This window comes from Drosophila willistoni, assembly GCF_018902025.1.
Source record: "Drosophila willistoni isolate 14030-0811.24 chromosome XL unlocalized genomic scaffold, UCI_dwil_1.1 Seg142, whole genome shotgun sequence".
NCBI classification, from domain to species: domain Eukaryota; kingdom Metazoa; phylum Arthropoda; class Insecta; order Diptera; family Drosophilidae; genus Drosophila; species Drosophila willistoni.
This window is the reverse complement of record NW_025814053.1, coordinates 592,665-615,301: the sequence shown is the minus strand read 5'-3', so window position 1 is coordinate 615,301 and position 22,637 is coordinate 592,665. Positions and strand designations below refer to the sequence as shown.

Below are 22,637 nucleotides of genomic sequence, written 5' to 3'. Positions count from 1 at the left end.
TTAATGCAACTCAAATTTGAACACCATGACTAGCAGAAAGTTGAGTCAGTGGGGGCCTTGACGTTTTATGATTGCACTTTTAAGCATAAAATAAAAAGGCAGCCAAAGCCACAACTCCAGGGGCTTAACGGGCTATGAGGCCAATGGGACAGGGACACCATTGCACAGTGGGTACGGACCTATGGTTAAAAATAAAACGAATATATATATTGGGCTTCGTTTTTGTCGTAAATTTAAGCGTAATTTACTAGTAAAATTTTAAATACTAAGCATGTCTTAAATCCAAAACGACCTCTTTATTATAAGATGTGCATTTAATGTAGTCATCGAAATAATGAATACTAAAGATGAAATAAAAACTTAAATTAAAATTAGACTATCAGGAGCAATCTAGAATCTCTATAAAAGGAGTAAAGAAATTTCAGCAGAAAAAATTTGGTATAATTTGGTAAAGTCAAACTTTTAAGACGAAGAAAGCTCTTATTCATATACATATATAATATCGATAAACCCGTAATGGGGGAGGAGCTAAAATCCCGTAGGTAAGATTTAATTATTTATTGAACTGACAACCACGTTAAAATTAAGAAAAGCCCGTGTGTTGGATACTAAGTGTTTCTTCCTAAAAGTCTGAAAGGGGCGTGGTCAAACACATTTGACCATCCTTGAAATACATACAAATAAGCGCAACCACTGTGCATCGTTGTCATTCTAGCCGCCGACAACTCCATAGTGTCGTCAGTGTTTGCAATGAACTTCACACCATGAAACTGAAGCTGAAACTTTAATAACCTCAAAATGGGCAACGAATGACGGCTTGGTGATGGGGACAACAACACTTGCAATAAAATGGCTGCTTGTCGTAAAAAATGGCCGTCAGGCCGGGCGCGGGTACAAAATAAAACTAGGTCGTGGCTTCGAATTCGGTTTACCATTCACTTTTCTGGGTCGGTAGGGAACGTGTCAAAAATGAAAAGCCATCAGATATGTATGTCTATTTGTGTATTTGTTGCTCTATCTTGTACTGTTTTCGATATTATGATGTTTTTTATGAAGAGACAGACGGACATGACTAGATCGACCCTGCTGTTGATCCTGATCAGGCATACGCTATTTACTTTATGGTATCGGATATCTGTAGCATACATTTTTGCGACCTTAATATACTTTTTTACTATTGGTTGCATGGTATAATAATAAACATGAGAGCCAAGCCCCAGCTAAGTTGATGGCTGTCAACGCGTCGCCATTGCAGCTCATAAACATGAGGCCCATCCAGACGACAATGCTCCTTCCCATAATATCTGAAAACTTCACTGGAACCCCATTGCTGTCATTTCTTGTTTGGACTATCTCATCACTGCTAAGATAGAAATCCATCAATAAGTTTGAGTTAATAGTTTAGTTATAGTTTGAATAACATACACAAATAGCAGCAAGAATGCACACTGCAAGGAATCGTCAAGCAATTTGCCAATAAAGTTTTAATCAAATTTAAAAGTCCATTAATTTTAAGAATGCATCGATAGTCGATCAAAAAAATCTATTGCCTTGAAGCGAAATTATTTATTTTTTAAAGATATTGTTGGATATGGGATAAAACTTTTAAATAATGTTTATATTGCTCGATTTACACGATAGAAACGATAATGGGGAACCATTGTAAATCGAAATCAGAAATGTTTATAGATAACAATATTTTAACGACTTTAATATACTTTAATAATGATATCAGTCATAAAGTTCAAGTCATCGACAGATGTGCGGTTCTGATTTTATTATACCATGCACCCATAGGGTGAATGGTACATTCGCCAAAATGTATGTAACAGGCAGAACGAAGCTTCTCCGACCCCATAAAGTATATATATTCTTAATCAGGATCAACAGCCGAGTCGATCTTGCCATATCCGTCTGTCCGTCGTCCGTTAATCGTTTACCCCAAGCTCCTAACCTAAAAACCTTTTCAAAAGATCGTTGAAATAAAATTGATCGAATGGAATTTTGGTTTCTTAAAAAACTGGTGTTTTTTGGAACATCTCGAAAACAGGAGATAAACGAGAAAAATTAAGGTTTCAGGAATCTGCGACTCCAATTAGATGTGTAATCGATGGATGAAAAACACTACGAGGCATCTCAAAAATAACCAATTTATGAAAATATTCACACCAGAAGTATCTAAAAATGTGGAATTTAATATTCATATCGCCTTAAATGTAGGTAAACATATTAATAATAAGTAATTAATATTTGTATGTACTTCATTAAGTTTATTTAGTTCTACTTTGGGAATGTATAAATGAAATTCGGACGTATAAATTATTGTCAAAAATGCAACTGCATTCAGGATTTTGTAAATCCAGTGCAGAAGTCAACTTTTGCTCAAACGCATTCTTATTTTAAATGTAATTGCTTATTTGCTTTTAAAATTAATATCATAACATACACATACAGATACATACATATTCGCTCATTATAAGGAGCGAGGACAAGAAGTGAGATAGGCACTTACACATAATTATCTTCATTATCATCTTTATGCACGTTGGCCTCGAGTATTTTTCTTTTTTCGCCCCCTGCTCTCGTTATTATGGAATATGATTACTTATACGCCATGTATGAGTCGGCCACTTCATTACAGTGAGACTCCTGTTATTGTTTAAATCCCATAGCTTATTGCCGAGTGAATCCCGCTGCGTCCCTTCGTTTCAACACAGACAAAACACTACCCATCAATCTCTGACTAAATACATGGGTCCTATGCAAAACTCGTACACGTACTCGATCCAAGGGACAGCACAATGTGAAATACTCGTAAATTTCATTTAATCACTCGGACCTCCGACTTTGATGTAGTACAAAAAAAGAACAGTGAATATAAAACTTAGTTAGGCCCAGAAGTGTGTATACCCCTGTACGTGGCCATTATACTGCTTAGTATTTTTTGCTTTCCTTTTCTCTTCACGAAAATTTATTGGCACTAGGAGCGATGAGGCAAGGTAACAAATTAGGTCAACAAACACAGTCTGAATACACGCAACATGTGGAAGGCCAACGAAATTCAGGAGTGCAAACCAAAGCAGACGATTTGAAATGGGAACAAAACGAATACGGAAACAGACGAAAAACAGCTAACCAGGGTTAACTTAAGATAAAGCAGAAGAGCCTGTTGCTGGTACTAAAAATGTATGTTAAAAAATCAAAGAAGCTAACATCGGCTATGCGAAGTTTATATACCCTTGCAGTCCTTGGTAAATAAATTTACATGTTTGTTTTCTGCAACTCAATTCATCAATATACAAACAAAACAATTTTACTCTCTATTTTACAATTTGTTCTTCTTCTTCCCTTATCCCAAAGCAAAGCAACGCACGCATACACATACAGTTCATGTAGCGTTGCGTCTGTGTGTGTTTATTTATCCGATCACATTCAATTTTGGGATCTGGGGTTTTATATCCATATTATCACATATGTAAATTTCATAGCATACTCCGATTTTCATGAAAATATTTCTTCTAGTTCTTCTAGAGCTATATGATATAGTGGTCCGATCCTTATGAATTTCATACTTTTTTTTTTCCCGGGTAATAAAAAACCCCGATACAAAATTCAGACCGATAGCTCTTAAGACGGCTGAGTAAAACGCATACGCACAGACGGACATGGCTATAATCAACTCAGCTTCTCTGCTGATCAAGAATATATATACTTTATGGGGTCGAAACGTCTCCTTCTGTGCGTTACAAACATCTGACCAATTTTATAATACCCTCTGCAAGGGTATAATTAATTGCCCCAAGTCCCCTCTGGCCTCACGGACAAGTTAGCGACTTCCATCAATTGGTCAATTGGTCTCTCCTCTCACTCTCTTTTTCGCTCTTGCTACAGAACATCAAACTAGCTAAACTACCCAAATATAATGCAAAAATTAAAGAAATTAAATTATTGTTATTGTCAGTATAGGACATAATTGTAAACTTCCTTCAGGCTTTCGGCTTGGACGAAAACTTAATCCATACACTAGCATGGGATCCTGGGACTCGAGCCCGGAACCTGGTTCTTCAGTTGCCTAATTGACTGGGCCTTTTGGACAGCTCATCTACCAGGGTCTGCAGAAATTAAATTTCAATTACCCATTGAGTGAAATAGTGAGAATTTGAATTGAATTCAATTTGGTGTGTGAAATTTGATAACAATTTTTATAAACATTGCCAGAGACTCTTTCGAATCTTTCTTATAGACTTATACTCTGACACCGTCGGCTTATACTCAAATGTTTAAGCATATCAACATTGATTCTGTTCTTTGATATGACAAAAAATAGTTTCCAGATGAATAAATATTAATTACGGCTGGCAAACCTTTGATATATTTCTACATATATTTGTGTCTACCACCGAGAGAGTTTCATATATATAATTTCATAATTTTACTCCATTCAGTTGATAGATTTAATAAGTGAATCTTTTTTGTTTCTAAATTTTTGCTTTCGCATTTCTAATATTTGTCTAATTAAAATTTAATTAAATTAAATTAATATTAATTTGTTGTAAAGTAACGATTATATGACACTAATTGGTAATTGTAAACAGAACGGACAACGCAATAACATTATTTCGATACTTTTTTTTTTTGTTGTATTTTGTATTCCGATTCAGGGCATATTATACGGTGGTATGGCGTGTAACATGCAGACATATAATATGCTCTAAATCGAAATACAGCAAAATAATTTTAAATGATGTGCTAATATGTATATTTATATGGTATGTGAGTGTGTGTGTGTGTGTGCTTGTGTGTGTATAAACAGAGCCATGAATAAATAAATTAAATTAAAATGCAACTGTCCTTTCGTCTCCGTTCTGCATTATGACCTATTCCCCATCCGACTCCCCAACCTTCGTGTTTGCCCCATTCACTTTTCAGCATTGCGTTGCCTGGTCGATGTTTTGCTTATTACTTATTCATTATAATTATTACGCACTTATATCGGCATATAACCTCAGTGACCAGAGTGAAGCGATCTCCCGGCTCAACCCTTGACCCGAAATTTTGTTTGTTATTCTCTGTACCCCTCTCCACGAAATCCACGTGGCAGGCTTTTAATGCTTCAAATTAATATTGCATACTTTCGTGCGTTGCCCATTAACATAGATTCCGGATATACAGCCCGGACGGCTAACCAAGCGAGGGCTAACCAAGCCGACCATTAATTAAAATAAACAATATAACTATATCATTGCAACTTTATTTTTTATTTAAAAAACGTATTAATACTTTTGTATTACTTTTAAATCAAATGTTTACTAATTAATTGTAATTTGTGTAATTTAATTATGCCACACAATCGAAAATAAAATGTGTGTATGCTAGTTGTTTTTCTAATTGTAAAAATAGGTATATTTAATTGGTTTTTTTTTTTTTTTGGTTGTTTTGAATATAATTACAAATATGTACATATATCGATTAAAATTTGTATATTTTGGGAATCTATTTATTTTCGATTATACTTCGACTATATCTTTTACATGTTGAATTGACGTTTTCCAAACTGTTCTGATCTCACCTCACATGCAGCCTTTATTTTTCCATTTTGGTTGTCCTTTCTCTCAATTACTTTCTCCCATTCGTCCTGTCTGCGCCTCTGTTGAAGTTTTGTCTTCAAAAGAATTACAACTCAATTTGCGGCAGGGCACACACACTCAAATGTCAACTTCAATGATTCATTTGCCTGTTGCTCATCTCTAACCCCGTTGGCGAGGCAATAAAATACTGCAACTCACACAGTTAACACACACACACACACACTCTCCATTAAACGGTATTTTTATTAAGCAAAAAAAAAAAAAAAAAAAAAGGAAAAAATAAACAGAAAAGTTGTCTTGCAAGTTTATTTGCTGTTTTGTTTTTCTTTTTTTTTGTCGTATACTTTTCTTTTTTCAATTTATTGTTGATATCAACTTTTCTTTTTATACCCTTGCAAAAAGAGTATATTCATTTTGGTATATATATTCTTGATCAGCACAACGAGACAAGTTCATATAGCAATGTCCGTTCGTCCGTCTGGATTAATGCTAACTCTTCCTAGACGGTTAAAGATAGAGAGTTGAAATTTTGGATGGAGGCGCTTGTATATCTCAGATTTTGCCGGATCGGATATATATAGCATTAGCTATAGGTATGAGTAACCCAAAATTTGCAAGGTATACAAAGTTTATCCCCGTCCCTTTTGTTTTTTTTTCGTTATGATAGCCGGAATAAAGTTTTTTCAGTCAGTGTGTTTATTTGTGTTGCTTTTTCTAATTTTAGTGGTGCATACTTTTGGGCAACACAAATCAAATAATGAAACTTGTTGCCAAACAAATTGTAAATAAATAAAAGTTTCTTCTTATTGTTGCAAAATTCATTAGAGAATTTTTATAAGATGCCTTTTTACCTATTATTCGTTGTTGTTGCTCTGTTCACTGTTCGTTGGCAATGCCATAAATCCCTTTATAATGCATATAAATCGGTAGGCAAGTAAAAGTTTGCCAACGTTTCGTTTCGTTTCGGTTGGGTCCTTTTAGTTTAGTTTAGTTACGTTACTTCAGCAAAACGACAAACTTCTTCCTACACTGGCCAACATAATTTGCAATTAGATTGTGCCCAGTTGTTTTGGGCTGCTGTGCGGGGAACAATTTTTCCACTTGATTATGCACTCAAACTGTTGTTTTGTTTATGTAAATTACTTTCCCTCTTTGAATTTCTCCTCTGTATATGGTGTGTGTATCTCGGCGTATCTCTCTAATACCATTTTGTTTGCTCGACCGGATTATCCTTATTTTATGCGCTTAATTGTTGTTTGGCTTTGCGTTCGTCTCATCCGTGTTGTGTGCAAGTTTTTTTGTTTTCCGTATTTTGTCCTCATGATGTTTCTGTCTCTGTATTGCTCAGCTCCATCTCTTCTCTCTCCTAACACCGCTGTGCTTCCGCTTTAACGTGGCTTCCGTTCCTCATGTTATTGAAAGTGAAAGAAAAACAAACAATTTATGTAGAGAAGATGGTGACAACCACGACCAAGTGTTGATGGCTTTTCTAAAGTTCTTTCTCCCATTGCACAGTGGTTGGGTTTGTATGGAGCGCGCGGCCAAAAGTACTTCTAGAGGAGATAAAAATCTGAAACTTTTTCCGAAAATTCAATAAAAATAACATAAATAAAAAACATAAAAAAATTGATCAAATTCAACCTCCTTCAAAAGTTACACCCACTACAGTGGTCGCGCTTGTATAGAGCGAGTGACAAAAAATTGTTGTTATGAGATATCATTTTGAAATGTTTTCCAAATTTGTAAAAAAAATAATAAGTAATAAAAGATGTCTCAAGTCATACATATTCCTTGCCACCCTCCTTCACCCCTATAACAATAGGGCGTAGCAATTCTACGACGTTTGTTCTATTAGAAGACTCCATCAAATCTATTTTCGGCCGACCAGTTTCTTTGGGTGTTGAATGGGACATCTTGTGGGCACAGCGCAAAGAAATCCTCTCCTTTTCATTCAGCCAAAACTTGATATTTAATCACTGAACATTTTTGCGATCGTACTTTCCCCAAAAAGTTGCTATTCTTTTACATATGTACGTAATTCGTTTCGAGACAACATCCAGGTCGGTAACGTAGCCTTTTATTTCAATTTCTTTGTTTACCATTTCAATGATTATCTTTAGTTTTGCAGCATTCGTTCCTTTTTCTTTGCACCAACGATCGAAGATAAACATGCGTACAAAAACACACTTATAAAAATTGTCTACCAAATTCAAAATAAATATAGTTAATAAATAAATTCGCAACTGAAACATAACCACAAACAACGAGACAGAACGAAAAACAACAGCACAGTTCGACAAACAGATGTTTGCAGCGCAAAACTGACCTTGAATAATGTAAGACGTCGTTGGTTTTTTTACGTTAGTTCAGACATCCGCCAATACCGCAGCTAAACTAACGCATTTATTACGTAAAAGTCAGACAAATACAATGACATATAACTCCGTTGTGGTATTTTATGTCATCACAACTAAAAGTCTAACTAAACATAAAAAAGACATTCACAAAACACTTAAAAAAGATTAAAACAAATAAATTAATTACACAACAACATTTAATTAGTTGGCTAATTATAATATCAGAATTTAAAGTAAATACCTTCAACTTCAAAATTCAGTTAGACAATTAAATTGGTACACTCAATATGACGTGCGACCTGTTTGAAGTGCAACTTTAAATGCGTAAAAAGCTTACTGAGCGCTACAGCTGCGCGAAAACGAACACGTGTTCATGATTTCAATGCTATTTTTAGAATGTCCCGTTGCAAATCCAAATAAAATCGGGTTGCCATTCAGTAGTTTGGACATTTATTAGACAATGATTACATTTTGTCAACATATTTTGTGATTTATTTTTTGACTTTTGGCCTATGGGCGCAACCACTGTGCATTTTATTTCAAAAATTTGCATTTCAGTTCTTAAAAGTATTATTATTAAAGTATTATGGCACACGTTATGGATCTTTTAAAAATCTTTTGTCCAAAACGTTTGAGTTGTTGAATTAAATCATATTGAATGCAATCAATACCCGATTATTATGTAAGATTCTAAATTTGAATATTATCTTGTTTGCCTTTGATTGAAAAAGGAAGAAAAGGAAATGGATGAATTCTTTTGATGTACAATGTATGAAAAATATTCTGTAGCAATATTAACATTATACCTATAGCATATACTATACCTATGTATATATTTGTCTTAATCAGCAATGCCGGTGGACTATATGTCCGTCCGTCCTCCTGGATCAGCGTAAACTAGTTGTAGACCTTTATTGTATTGCATTAGATTGGGATATTTGTTTATTTCGAACCTCTATAGGACTTTGTGAGAACAATCGGTCTTGTTTCTGCTTTGATGAGTAATAGAATCACTTTCAAGAGTATACAAAAGTTGGCCAAGCCCTCTAGTTTTTATATCAAAATCAAAATGAACGCCCATAACATATTATAGGTCGGCGTCTTTTGTCAAAAATTCTTTTTAAACTGGTTGATTGATATTTTTATATGGAAGACTATAATAAAACTCTAACAAATTCTACATATATGTATAGATTTAGCTCAAATTTTATGAAAAAAAAATGAAGTAAGTAAGTCGTCTCGCCGACTTAGGTATACCATACACCAGTAAGCAAATATTTCAACTTTATTAAACAAATGCATTTTCACATGCTTCTTACAAGCATATCTTAGTATCTCGCTCACTCAATCATACGAGCACCCTAGCGCCCCACCAGCCAACGGCCAACTCCGGCCTTATGGAAAAACGTTTATATGCATGACTCGACTGTTTTTTGTCCGATTTTGATCAAATTTGGTAGTTTGCTAGATATTAGTATTAAATTTAAGTGTGCCAAATTTGATTGCATAAGGTAAAAAATACGGGAGATAATCAAGTTTTTTCAAATTACGGGGCGGAAAAGGGCGTGGCAAAATTTTTATACATACAAAATGTGTGCATTTACTAAGCGAATATACATACTAAATATGGTGTCTCTAGCTAGAATAGTTTTTTGAGATAAACGCTTTTTTTAAATTGCGGGGCGGAAAGGGGCGTGGCAAAAATTTGAAATAAACTTGATCACTCTACATACTACACGAGTCTACATACCAAATTTGGTGGCTCTAGCTCTTACAGTCTCCGAGATCTAGGTGTTCATACGGACAGACGGACGGACGGACAGACGGACGGACGGACGGACGGACGGACGACAGACGGACAGACGGACAGACGGACATGGCTAGATCGACTCGGTTGTTGATCCTGATCAAGATATATATACTTTGTGGGGTCGGAGATGCTTCCTTCTGCCTGTTACATACATTTTGGCGACTTTAATATACCATTTCACCCTATGGGTGTATGGTATAATTATGTTAACCTTTGGAAAGTTTCCTCATTTTTTGCTGTTTATTTCTCTTTTTATATCATACACCCATAGGGTGAAATGGTATATTAATGTCGCCAAATGTATGTAACAGGCAGAAGGAAGCATCTCCGACCCACAAAGTATATATATTCTTGATCAGGATCAACAACCGAGTCGATCTAGCCATGTCCGTCTCGTCCGTCTGTCCGCCGTCCGTCGTCCGTCCGTCCGTCTGTCCGTATGAACACTAGATCTCGAGACTGTAAGAGCTAGAGCCACCAAATTTGGTATGTAGACTCGTGTTGTATGTAGAGTGATCAAGTTTATTTCAAATTTTTGCCACGCCCCTTTCCGCCCCCGCAATTTAAAAAAGCGTTTATCTCAAAAACTATTCTAGCTAGAGACACCATATTTAGTATGTATATTCGCTTAGTAAATGCACACATTTTGTATGAAAATTTTGCCACGCCCTTTTCCGCCCCCGTAATTTGAAAACTTGATTATCTCCCGTATTTTTTTACCTTATGCAATCAAATTTGGCACACTTAAATTTAATACTAATATCTAGCAAACTACCAAATTTGATCAAAATCGGATAAAAAACAGTCGATTATGCATATAAACGTTTTTCCATAACCGGAGTTGGCCGTTGGCTGGTGGGGGCGCTAGGGTGCTCGTATGATTGAGTGAGCGAGATACTAAGATATGCTTGTAAGAAGCATGTGAAAATGCATTTGTTTAATAAAGTTGAAATATTTGCTTTACTGGTGTACGGTATACCTAAGTCGGCGAGACGACTTACTTACTTCATTTCCTTTGTGTATACATATGTGTTTGAGCCCTCACTCAATGCAACTAAGACTCATGTTGAGTTGCTCATTATCTTGGTCTCTATAGATTTTGCCAAAGGGGGGAGCGCAGAGCATTGATGGTTGAGCTATATTGTTGGCTTACATTTCTATGTGTACTAATGGAAAAGTTTGTCTTGCTTTCCACGTCTCCGCCGCTGCAAAAGCCTGTTGCTACTGCTGATTGCATTGCCAGTTTGGTTTTCAATAGATATTACAATAACTGCGGCTCATTGTTATTTATGATACATGCAGCTCATTGTTGTTTATGCAGCCATCTTTTTTAAGCTTTAGAATTTGCAATAAGTGCATTCAGCAGTATTCAATACACTGAGTTTAACCCATAGATCGTTACGGATATAAACGATTTTCGTTTTGGCACACAGTTGACTTAATCAAACTAATGCAATTGACTAGATGAGGCATAGCCGTAATTTTTGAAATCAATAAAATTCACAACAATAACAAAACGGCAAACATTTTATGATTTTGTGTGACTTTCAGCTATTCCGACATCTTGCCAAATCCACTAGTTGTTTTCATCACATTCGTGATCCTTACACACACACAAAAAAAAAGTATATATATATATATAGAATATAGAATAATATATATCAGACGACAACCGTTCGATTTAAAAATTGTAAGCCAACTGAACTCAAAGTATATGGAAAATTTCAATTTAGTTCACAGAGACTAAGAGAAGAGTAGAGTAGAGTGGAGTGGAGTGGAGCGGAGCGGAGCGAGAAACTGCTTAAAAATTTGATTAACACTTTTCGTATAACAAGTTTCAAATTACCAATGGCCCGAGATTTCAGTTTGCTCGTTGTTATGTGTACAAGTATTTAGCACATTTTTACCCTCTTGTCTTCTTCTACACCTATTTTGGTTGTTTTTGTTAAACTTTACTTCCAATAACACTCGAAGAATTCACTTCTCTGCGCTTGTCAAAAGAAAATCCATTGAGCCATTGCCTTTGGTCAAGGGTCTCTTATGTATGTGTATATGAATGTATGTATGTATGTATGTACATGTAGTATTTATCTAACATATCTACATACATAAGTATATGTATTGTATTTAAGCAGTTTTAACGTTACCATGTTAAATGCCCTAATTTAACTTGACATCGTCTTAGCAATATAATGCGATGTGATCTAACCAAAAGCAATAATAAGCCTAAAAAAATTAGTTATAGGTTATGTTTGCATCGGTATTAAAATGTCATATATCACTCTATATGGATTATGGCTACAGCCGAAAGCAGTTATTATCTGCTGTTTCCCTCATATTGGTTATCAACCAATCAATCAAAAAATGCCTACAATTAGTAGTAAAGTTGGAAAAACCATTGAAAGCTGCCATTGTCATACCGACCTCTTTCTGCCATCTTTCCATAATCGAAACTATCAATCACAAAAAAAAAAACAGAGGGCCGGGTCAAGAACTTTAAGTCCTTGTAAGTTCTCTTACTCGCCTTTTCTAGAAGCGTCGAAGTAAAAAAAACTTTTATCGTAAAAGTCGAATATTAATTTTAATGACGATTGTTTAGAACAAGGGTGGGCACGAAAATTTAACTTGGGAGCCAGAGCATCAGCAGCAGAGGCTGGGCAGAGAAAAAGGTCACTTTTGCGAGTCGACGCACACAAAAATTTGTGTGCCTCGAGTTTTATGACGGTCATAAACGACCTTTTTTGGGTCGAGCGAGCGATCGTCGTCGAACTTATGGGCAGAGAGACGGACAAGTCCCGAATTTTAAGGGAGGGGGAAAAAGGTCGCGATCTCGAGCTCGCAACTTGTAGGCAGAGGGACGGACAAGTCCCGAATTTTACGGGAGGGGGAAAAGGGTCGCGATCTCGAGCTCGCAACTTGTAGGCAGAGAGACGGACAAGTCCCGAATTTTACGGGGAGGGGGAAAAAAGGTCGCGATCTCGAGCTCGCAACTTGTGGGCAGAGGGACGGACAAGTCCCGAATTTTACGGGAGGGGGAAAAGGGTCGCGATCTCGAGCTCGCAACTTGTAGGCAGAGAGACGGACAAGTCCGAATTTTACGGGGAGGGGGAAAAAGGTCGCGATCTCGAGCACTCATCAAAAACAACCCTTATTTTTACTTGTCCCTCACTCCCTCTGCCACAAGTTGCGAGCTCGAGATCGCGACCTTTTTCCCCTCCCCGTAAAATTCGGGACTTGTCCGTCCCTCTGCCCATAAGTTCGACGACGATCGCTCGCTCGACCCAAAAAAGGTCGTTTTATGACCCGTCATAAAACTCGAGGCACACAAATTTTTGTGTGCGTCGACTCGCAAAGTGACCTTTTTCTCGCCCCAGCCTCTGCCGGTAAAGAGCCACGGGAGCCAAAAGAGCCACTACGTGCCCATCCTTGGTTTAGAACAACCGACTGGTCGTATGAGAGCCATATGATATGGTCGCCTGATATATGCACAATGTCTGCAGGATGGGTTTTAGCAGTTTGCGTTGATTCAGATGGACGGACGGACGGAGCTACTTATGTATCTGTAGTTCATATATTTGTGTTCACTGTGCAATAACATTTCAGTGTGCAGTAATTGACCTGTACACCAATTTTAGTGTACTCATTAACTGCTGTACAACACTGGAGTGAGTGATTTCACTCGCTGTCAATTCATACAATTTTGATAACATTCACTCACAATCATTCAAAACTGTACAGAAAAAGTTGTACACGTTTTTAAAATGAATAATTCAATTGCCATTTTGGATGCATTCATGCAAATGTCCAATATGAAACCGTTTCGTCTTGCTGATCAAGAATATATATACTTTTAAGAGACGAATGAGCCTCCTTATAAGCGTCGCACACTTCTCGTGAAAGTTAATATACCCTTTTGGCAAGGGTATAACAATATTTTCATAGGTTTAGGTATACTACGTGGCCGTAAATAAGTTGGAACTGATTCAAATTCAATTTGAAGCATCCGCCAACTCATTTTACTTGCAACATTTTCATATGAAAATGCACATGATAACTCTAATTAAGGTAGAAACACTAACCATAGAACACATAGATGGGACAAACTCATGATTTTTTGATTGCAACGCTAGCCTAGTCATGGAACCCCAGAGAACTTCGGGAAAACCCGAACGCTCGTACTCTCAATGAGAGCGTAAAGTGGGGAGAGGGCCAAGCAGCTACGAAAATAATTTAGTCTAGCACAGACTACTGAACGACGAAGGCAGGCCTATGTCGCTTGTGATTTCGTTCTGTCTATGTATGGGTACACTTGTCGGTACATGCTCAGCTTCGTAGTGTGTGTGACTTGAAGTTGTACAACATCGCATTTCAATAGCGCTCGACCAAAATGTTTAATTTTCGACAAAACAGCGACAATGCGAATAGGATATGCCCCTGTGGAAAGAATATCAAGAAATATTGCATCTACTTCGCGATGTTGTACAACTTCAAGTCACACACACACTACGAAGCCTGAGCATGTACCGACGAGTGTACACATACATACATAGACAGAACGAAATCACAAGCGACATAGGCCTTCCTTCGTCGTTCAGTAGTCTGTGCTAGACTAAATTATTTTCGTAGCTGCTTGGCCCTCTCCCCACTTTACGCTCTCATTGAGAGTACGAGCGTTCGGGTTTTCCGAAGTTCTCTGGGGTTCCATGACTAGGCTAGCGTTTGCAATCAAAAAATCATGAGTTTGTGCCATCTATGTGTTCTATGGTTAGTGGTAGAAACCTTGTTGGGCCGAAAAGGCGCTTTTAAGTTAGAATTTTTTTTGAGAAAAGTATAATAGATCAAGGAATGAAATTTTCCACAGTTGTTGGAAAAACTTTATTTTATGTATAGAATTTTTTCGGCGATCCGTGAAAAGGGGGAGGTGGGGGGAATTTTCCAAAGGCATCCCCATTTCGTCCTTATGGAAGTCCTACCGTTCGCAAATGAAGTCTGAACTCGAAAATGAAAATTTTTTCTTAATCTAGACATTTTTCCGCAGCGCTGGTAGGAGAATTGGGAAAGGATAAAAAATGAAAAAATTATGAGCTTTTTTAGAAAAAAAATTTTTTTTTTGCCTATTTTTCGTTACTAAATAATATTTTTAATTAACAATTTCCAATATTTTTGGCCAATTCTACTACCAGCGCTGAACAATATCCTAAAGAACATGTGTAAAAATTTCATAACGATTGGTTAATTTTTGCGCCTTGTAGGACTTCCATGAGCTCCAAAAATGTAGTTTTGAGAAAAACGCGTTTGAAAATATGCGCTACGGCACAGCGCGCTTGACACCCTCGACATAACGGCCGACACTTTCGTAATTTTAAAGATTTCAACTTGAAATTTTTACACAGTATTCTGGAAACATATATCTATCCGAAAAAGCCAAAAAATATAAATCGAATTTTTTTATAACATAAGGTAGAAACCCCCCTAATGAGATGTCAAATGTCAGCTCAGTTTGATTCATCGGGTCTGTCATAAAACAAGAAACGAACAAAAAATGTTGTGTAATTTTTTCTGTGTTTTGTCAGTTTTGATAATTGTGCCGAGGCGTTTTACACGCGACTGGTGCCAAAATCAAATAACAAGTCAAAAAAAAAAATAATAATAAAAATGCCATAACTATTTTTAGATTTACATATGTATGTATATATAGGTACATACATATATTGATTCATATTGAAATCGATGGCTTAAAGGATATAACACTTAACCTACTTCAGTTTTCAATGGATCCTCTTAAAAATAGTGAACTCAATTCCTTCTTTCTGAGTGTGTGTGTTTTGTGTCTGACCTACTTGCCAGAGTCAAAAGTTTTTACCTTTTTTCTTTTTTGCCCCTTCTTACTTCTTCTTTTGTTGTTGTTTTTTATACCCTTGCAGAGGATTTTATAAAACTAGTCAGATGTTTGTGTCGCAGGGGACCTTACCGATCAAATCTGCCCGTCCGTCTGTCCGCCCGTCTATCCGTCCGTGGGAATCAACCCACGCCCCAATTGAAAAGTTATTGAGATAAAACGTCATATTTTTATGTCTTTGGGAAAAAAATTTTGATAGATAGTCGGGTTGGACGTCTATTTCATTTAACGCCGTACAAAAAGTCGAGCAAAGAGTTCTACTATCTTTATGAAATAAAATATTGAGAAAGTTTTAAGTGTAAAATATAATATCCCCAAATTTTAATAAGATCAGATAAATGGAGCACAAGGGTATAAACTTCGAAGTTAGCTTTTTTGATATTTTTTTCTTTTGAATCTATCAAAGAGCAAAATGTTCTTTTTATTCTTCTTGCCACGTCCTTCGACACGTGTACACGAAGTAGAAAAAAAACTAAAAACAAAAAATAAACTCAAAAAAGTTTGCAATGAAAAAAAAACAGTAATGAAGGAATCTATTTGAATATTCAACCAGTTTGTTGGGAAAACTCTTTTGCGTCGACCACCTTTTCTCAAACCTCTTATGGTCCGGTCCTCTTTATTTATCCTTCTTGGTCCATGTGATTCGTAAAACGTTTTCGTGTTAAATAATTTCCTAACAGCCATTAAATGGAAACAAACATCCTTGGCATTGACAAATGGCGGCAAATTATGAAGCGACCGTCCCCATTCTTCAGCCACCACAGCTGTTTAAGTCGAACCAACCCAAGCCAAGCCGACTTCCACCCATCCTTAACATCTTTCCTCGAGCCTCCTTAGGCTGTGTCTTATTTCCTCCAACTCTTTTGCTGGAAACTTTATTTTCGATTCTCTTTCGTCTGCCAACAATTAATTGAAATTAACATATTTTTTTCTCTTGCTTCATTCTTTTATTTAAGGCAACTTCCCAGCCTCTCTCTTGGCCACTTCCCTTTACCGTAATGGTTGGGGGTTTTTTTTTGTTTCTCATTCTCTCTCATTCCACTTCCATGCGTCCCATAACTCAGCTGTCAAGTTGATTTCCTTGCGCTGATTTCACTTTACCCTTCAGTTTTCCTTCATTCAGCAGAAACAAAAAATTTACTCCAAACCAATTAAACCCTTCCAAAAGTTTCCAAATTGACTTTTTCTCCCCTTCGTTCAGTTTTTCCTCTTGTTTCACCACGGTTGTTGTGCAAATGAATGAGAAGCTTAGCCTAATGGCGGTCGCTGGTCCAGTCGCAGGTTTTCAAAAAACCCAGAATAGTTTCTCCAAAAAGAATTTTCTCGCATGCCGCTTACAAATATTTAATTAACTAACTATTATTAACTGTTTAATCTTTAAATCAGCCATCTACATTTATCATAAATCCAAAATTTGTATTTATAACTTGAGGAGTAAAACTATTTTCTTTCCCAAATCGTGGGCCTACGTCTACTGCGTTTGAACTTAATTGCAGAGGTAAATAATACGAAACAGATGTTTAGGGCTATGAATAGTTAAATAAGATTACTAAGTTAGTTGTAGTTCCTGTTACAGAACTGCTGTTGTTGTTAGTCTACTCTAGTTGTAATTATCTACAACATACATTTGAACAATATTCTTAATACAAAACGTAATTAATTCACATGTACATTATACATATATATACACTGGGAACAGTATTGATTTTTTTTGTTTTTTGGTACCTAAATATTAGAGTATTGAGATTTAGAAACCATTTTAATAACACTAAAATAGAATTTCGATTTTTTCCTTTCGCAATCGCAATAAACGTAAAACTAACAAAATATACCCCGATTGCATACTTTTAGGCACTATATTTAATTGTTCGAATCGATTGTTATCATAATGCATAAACAGCAAAAAATTGATCTAAAAATTCAATTGGGTTTAGCGCTTTCAATGTATTCGCTTTGACCCAAAAGAAGAAGAGTTATATGATTCCCTCTAACAAAACTGAAAATTGTCTGAGCAAAGTAAATTTTCAGCAAAAGAGGCAAAAATACGAAAACTATCGTATTATATATGTATGTACATACATACATATTATAAATAACAATGTGCAAGAATAACGGCAATCCACCAACCTTAAAAATCGTTTTGGGACCATAGTCCAGAAGGTGAAATAGTATAATAAAGTCACTAAATGTATGCATACAAAGAATAAGATTGCACTAACTCCATAAAGTATGTAGTATATACATACATATGTATCTATATTCTTGATCAGCACCAATAGCAGAGTCGATATAGACATGGCCGTCCGTTGGTGTAAATGACGTTAACCTGAGAGGTGTTTTTAACTAATTCGGGTACGCTGATTCTGACTGAATACTTAGTTTTTGTTTATCACGTCCAGATTTTGTGAAATTAAGGGATCTAGGTTGGAGAATAGGCACCCAAAAGTATACTATATAAAGTTAAAAATAGTTTTTCTACATTTTTAACGAATTGTAGAATTTCTTGTTTAAGAAAAATGTTGTTTGCCAACATTACTTATAAACAATTTGTTAGATGCATAAAATTACAATAATTCTTTAAAATTAACAACTTGCAAATTCTTCGAATCCCTATAGCATACTTTTTGGTTTGAATTATACTCATTTTGGAACCATATCCAAAGTCTATGATAATATGCATGATAACAATGAAATGCCTCTTTGTTTTGTGTATAAATAGTAATGATCAGCATATATTGTGAATATTTCCAACGCATTTTTTTTCGAAATCCTGACGTGATGGGCAAAAACTAAGTACAGGGCCGTGATCAGCACCCCCAAATTACTATAAAAGCCCAATGGAACTTAGAACACTTTTTCATGACCTCGAAAATGTCGGCCTGTGTAATTATTGTCGATTGTGGCAAACACAATATTGATCAAGATCTTATAGATACACATACTTATTTTTAATCAGAATGTTTAAATAAACAAAAGTTCTTTTTTTTTCGATTAAGTCAGAAATTCTATACCTATATGTATATGTATGCATGTATATCTAAAAACCGGGAGCAAAACTTTTTGTTACTGCCAAAGACTAAGGACAAAAGGAACTCTCAATTCCCTGGCTCAGTCACATAATAAGGCCATTGCTCATACGCCACTGATTCCCACAGGATCGTGTGGGTGAGACATGGAGGAGCTCAATGCTGGGATCTGCCTTCATGAAAAATTATACAAAACTTTTTACTTAGTGGCAATGGGGCTCGTAACAATTTCGAGGGAGGCTGACAGGCGCAAACGGGAAGCGTTAGCGAGGCTTTGAAGGAGGAACAGGCAAATAAATAATATGTTTGTAATAAGTTGCTTGTTGTGCATGTATAAATGTATGTATACATGTATGTGTGCTGGCTGGTACTTCTATACATACGTATGTATTAATGATTTCACTCTTGCTTTTAACTTTGACTTGCTGAATGCGAGAGGGAAAAACAATGACCAAGGATATGAATGAGGGTCAAATGTGAGGATTTATTTCTCTGCATTCGTGTGCCAGTGTATACGTGTGTGATTTTTGTTCAAAGGTTAAGCATTAAATTGCTATTCAATTGCGAATATCACAAATTACATCACATTTATTTGATCGTAATTTTCTTCCAATGAGCTGCCTAAAAGTAGGCTACAAATTATTTAAATCCAATTTTATTTTTTACATTCCCATCATCATCTCTCACTAATAATGTGCTTTTTAAAATTCCTTCACTACCTAGGAAAGACGTCTTCTTTTGAAATTCCTTCACTATCTAGAGCTCTCTCTTCTCTCTCTCTATCTCTCCCTCTTCTCTCTCTCTTTCTCTATTTTCTGAGGCTCTCTGTCATTCATCCATTTACGATGCCTCTTGCTGTCTTTTGACTGAACTTTTGGCATTTCTATGGAATTCAATTTCAAAGCTATATATTTTCATTTAATTTCACGGTTTCGATTTGCCGTCCCACACAAACACACACAAACACACACACATAAACATACATACCCAGCACTGTTTGATGTGGCACGGTATTGTCCAAAGACGTATCCTTTCTATCCTACCTTAAACGGCAGCTCGCCCTTTTCTCTTTGCTTTCTCTGTGCAGTGTATAGTTTGACCTCATCACCAATTCGCGCTTTGCGGCACATGCCAAAGGTATACCATAATAGATTTTTCACCTATTGTATGTAAAATAAAACCGAACCTGAGGTGTGTGTCTGTTTGTATGTGTATACCTTTTACTAGGGAGAACAAAATAAACATAAAAAAAAAAATCGAAAACTCTGTTAACAAATATAAATAAAAATTCAAAAAGAAAAGCACAAAATGCTGAAAAACTAGTTTAAAATTGTTTTCTCTGGCTCTAGAATTTAGCATTTCAAAAATTATAATTGTGGTAACTGGAAAATCTCTTTAAATTCCTGTCAGGATTTCATCAAATGTCATGACAGATCCCAAGGCCATGGTCGATTAAAAGTTTAATTTTACCAGAAGAACTTTTCGCAACATGAGATATTTTCAACTTTTCAGTGTTTTCGCTCAGAATCTCTCTACTTGTGTATATCTGCGTGAAATTGGTCAGCAAATTGTTGTTTGTAAATTGAGAACTTTATTTTTTGTTTTACTTTACCTATCGTTCTCTGTTGTGTCTATGTGTGTGTTTGCTTTCGGTTTTTTTCTTTTTTTTTGGTTTTTCAAATGGGCAAAATGCTTTTCAGCCATTCAAACTAACTTAATCAATTTTCTACCTTTCTTTTTTGTCTTCCCCTTTTCATTGGTAAATTGCAATTTACAACAAAAACTTTTGATTAATTAAAAGTAAAAGGCAAAGAGACAAAAAAAGACCATGCTGGTACATTGAACAACCAACAAGCAGCAGCAACAACAACAACAGCAGCAGCAGCAACAACAACAACAACAACAGACAGGCGGCAAAACTTGCGTATGAAACTCGTTGGAAAGCGAGCGTTTTTCACCAGATTATCGTGTTGTGTCTGTGTTGTGTTTGTAAGGGGAACTAAATAAAAATAAACATTAATTGTGTGAAAATAATCATCATCGAAATGGAATTGACCATCGGAATAATCAATCAGCATTTAACCAGCTACAGCAGCAACTACAACAACAACTACAAGAGTAGAAGCAAAAACAATAATAATAATTACCGTGAAACAAGAAATAGCCAAAACAACGACGACGATCAGAAAAATAACACCAACAGCAGCAACAACAACAACAACACTAAAAATAATAAGAGCAGCAACTGCAGCAGTAACCGCCATAGCATCAACAGCAGCAAAAATAGCGACAGCAAAATAAGATATAGACACATAAAGAACAACAATAGACAACAATCAACAATCTGTAATTAAAAACCAACAATAGTAACAAATACAACTTCATCTGCAACAGCAACAATAACGACAACAGCAGCAGCATTAATAGCCGCAGCTATCGGTCAAAACTATTGCAACAGCAGCAGCAGCAGCAGCAGCAACAACAACAACATCATAGCCAACAACTGTAGCAACATCATTTACTCAAATTAAACACTGGAACACAATCAACAATGCAGCGCCTACGCACTACTTTCACGCGTTCGCGCAACACCAACAGCGCCGAAATGAAAATGCAGAATAGCCTCGAAGTTCCTAAACAGGTACAGTTGATCTGTCAAAATTAGCCAATCAGTCAATTCGTACTTTATTTCAATTGACGCATTGAGTTTTTTGTTTGTATTACGTTTCATTTTAATATCATTGTTCCTTGCTGTTATCGATTAACAGTTATCGAGTAATCGAGATCTTGTAAAGCAACTATGACGTTTTAGCACAGTGTATAAGTTCGCTTTATTTTAATTACTTGTGCATGCTTTTTGATTTGTGTACAGTGTGTGTTTTTTCTTAAATTTTTATGCAGGACCTACTGAAATCTTACCCTGCGCTTGTTTGTTTTTGTTAATCGGAAAGATCTTGATCTCTTGCTCTCTGTCTACTAAACTATATATTCTTCATTCGTTATCTCTCCCAATCGTTAAACATCTTTTCGTTTGTAGGTGCGTTCCGCCTCCTTTGATGAAATGCAATTGGAGGCCCAACGTGTCTCGGCCCATCTGTTAAAGCAGCAATCTTCCTCTTCGGCGGATGAGCGATCATCGGAAGGCGGGTATCTACAAGTACCCCAGGCAGCTCATGCACAGCGGTCCCATTCCTTTGATTCGGCCGCAGCTTCAGTTGGTAGCGATGATTCGGGTACATTTTAGAAGTGCCGCGTCGTCTGAAGGTGCGACGAAGCTCGCAGTAAGACACCGCCGCCATGTATCCATTGTTACTATCTGGACTTGTATGAAAAGCAAATGAGTGCTGAGCAGAGATATTTTATCGATCATCGGGAATTAACAACTTTAAGCTACAGCAACACTAGTTCGGATGTGAGCGACGATGAGGATATGAGCGCAGCTTTGGAGGCAACGATGGCGAAGATGAAGAAGTTGAGGAGGATGAGGAAGAGGAAGAGGAGGAAGAGGATGACGCTGCAGGAATCGCTGGTGGCAACGTTGATGTTGATAGAGAGAAAAAAGATGATAGCATCGATCAAAGCTGCACTGCGAGGTATCGATGGAGCATGATCAAGATGCGGATCAAGATCATGATGATGACGCCGCTGCGGAAATGGATATACGCATGGGTAATCTAAGCATGGGCATTGAAGAGTCACGCACTCGTTTGCCTCGTCCAATGCGTCGACATACCATTGGCAGTTCGGTGACTACCTCCGAGGATGAGGGTCTCGAGGGTTCCGATCACGGTTCACCCCATTTCGGGAACACCCTGTTACCACCACAGCCAACAACACCGTGCAGCATTACCTTTACATTATCGCCAACAAATGGGGACTATCCGCCATTCCCGCCATGGATTTCCCATCGATCCAGTCACCTCTCCGCCTCTCTCTCCGATGTCATCCACGCTAATT

At 36.6% G+C, this 22,637-nt stretch overlaps 1 pseudogene; it reads left to right on the top strand.

Moving 5' to 3' along the window:
* Positions 1-134: 134 nt before the first annotated feature.
* On the top strand, positions 135-22,358 carry LOC124460547 (annotated as a pseudogene).
* Positions 22,359-22,637: the final 279 nt, after the last annotated feature.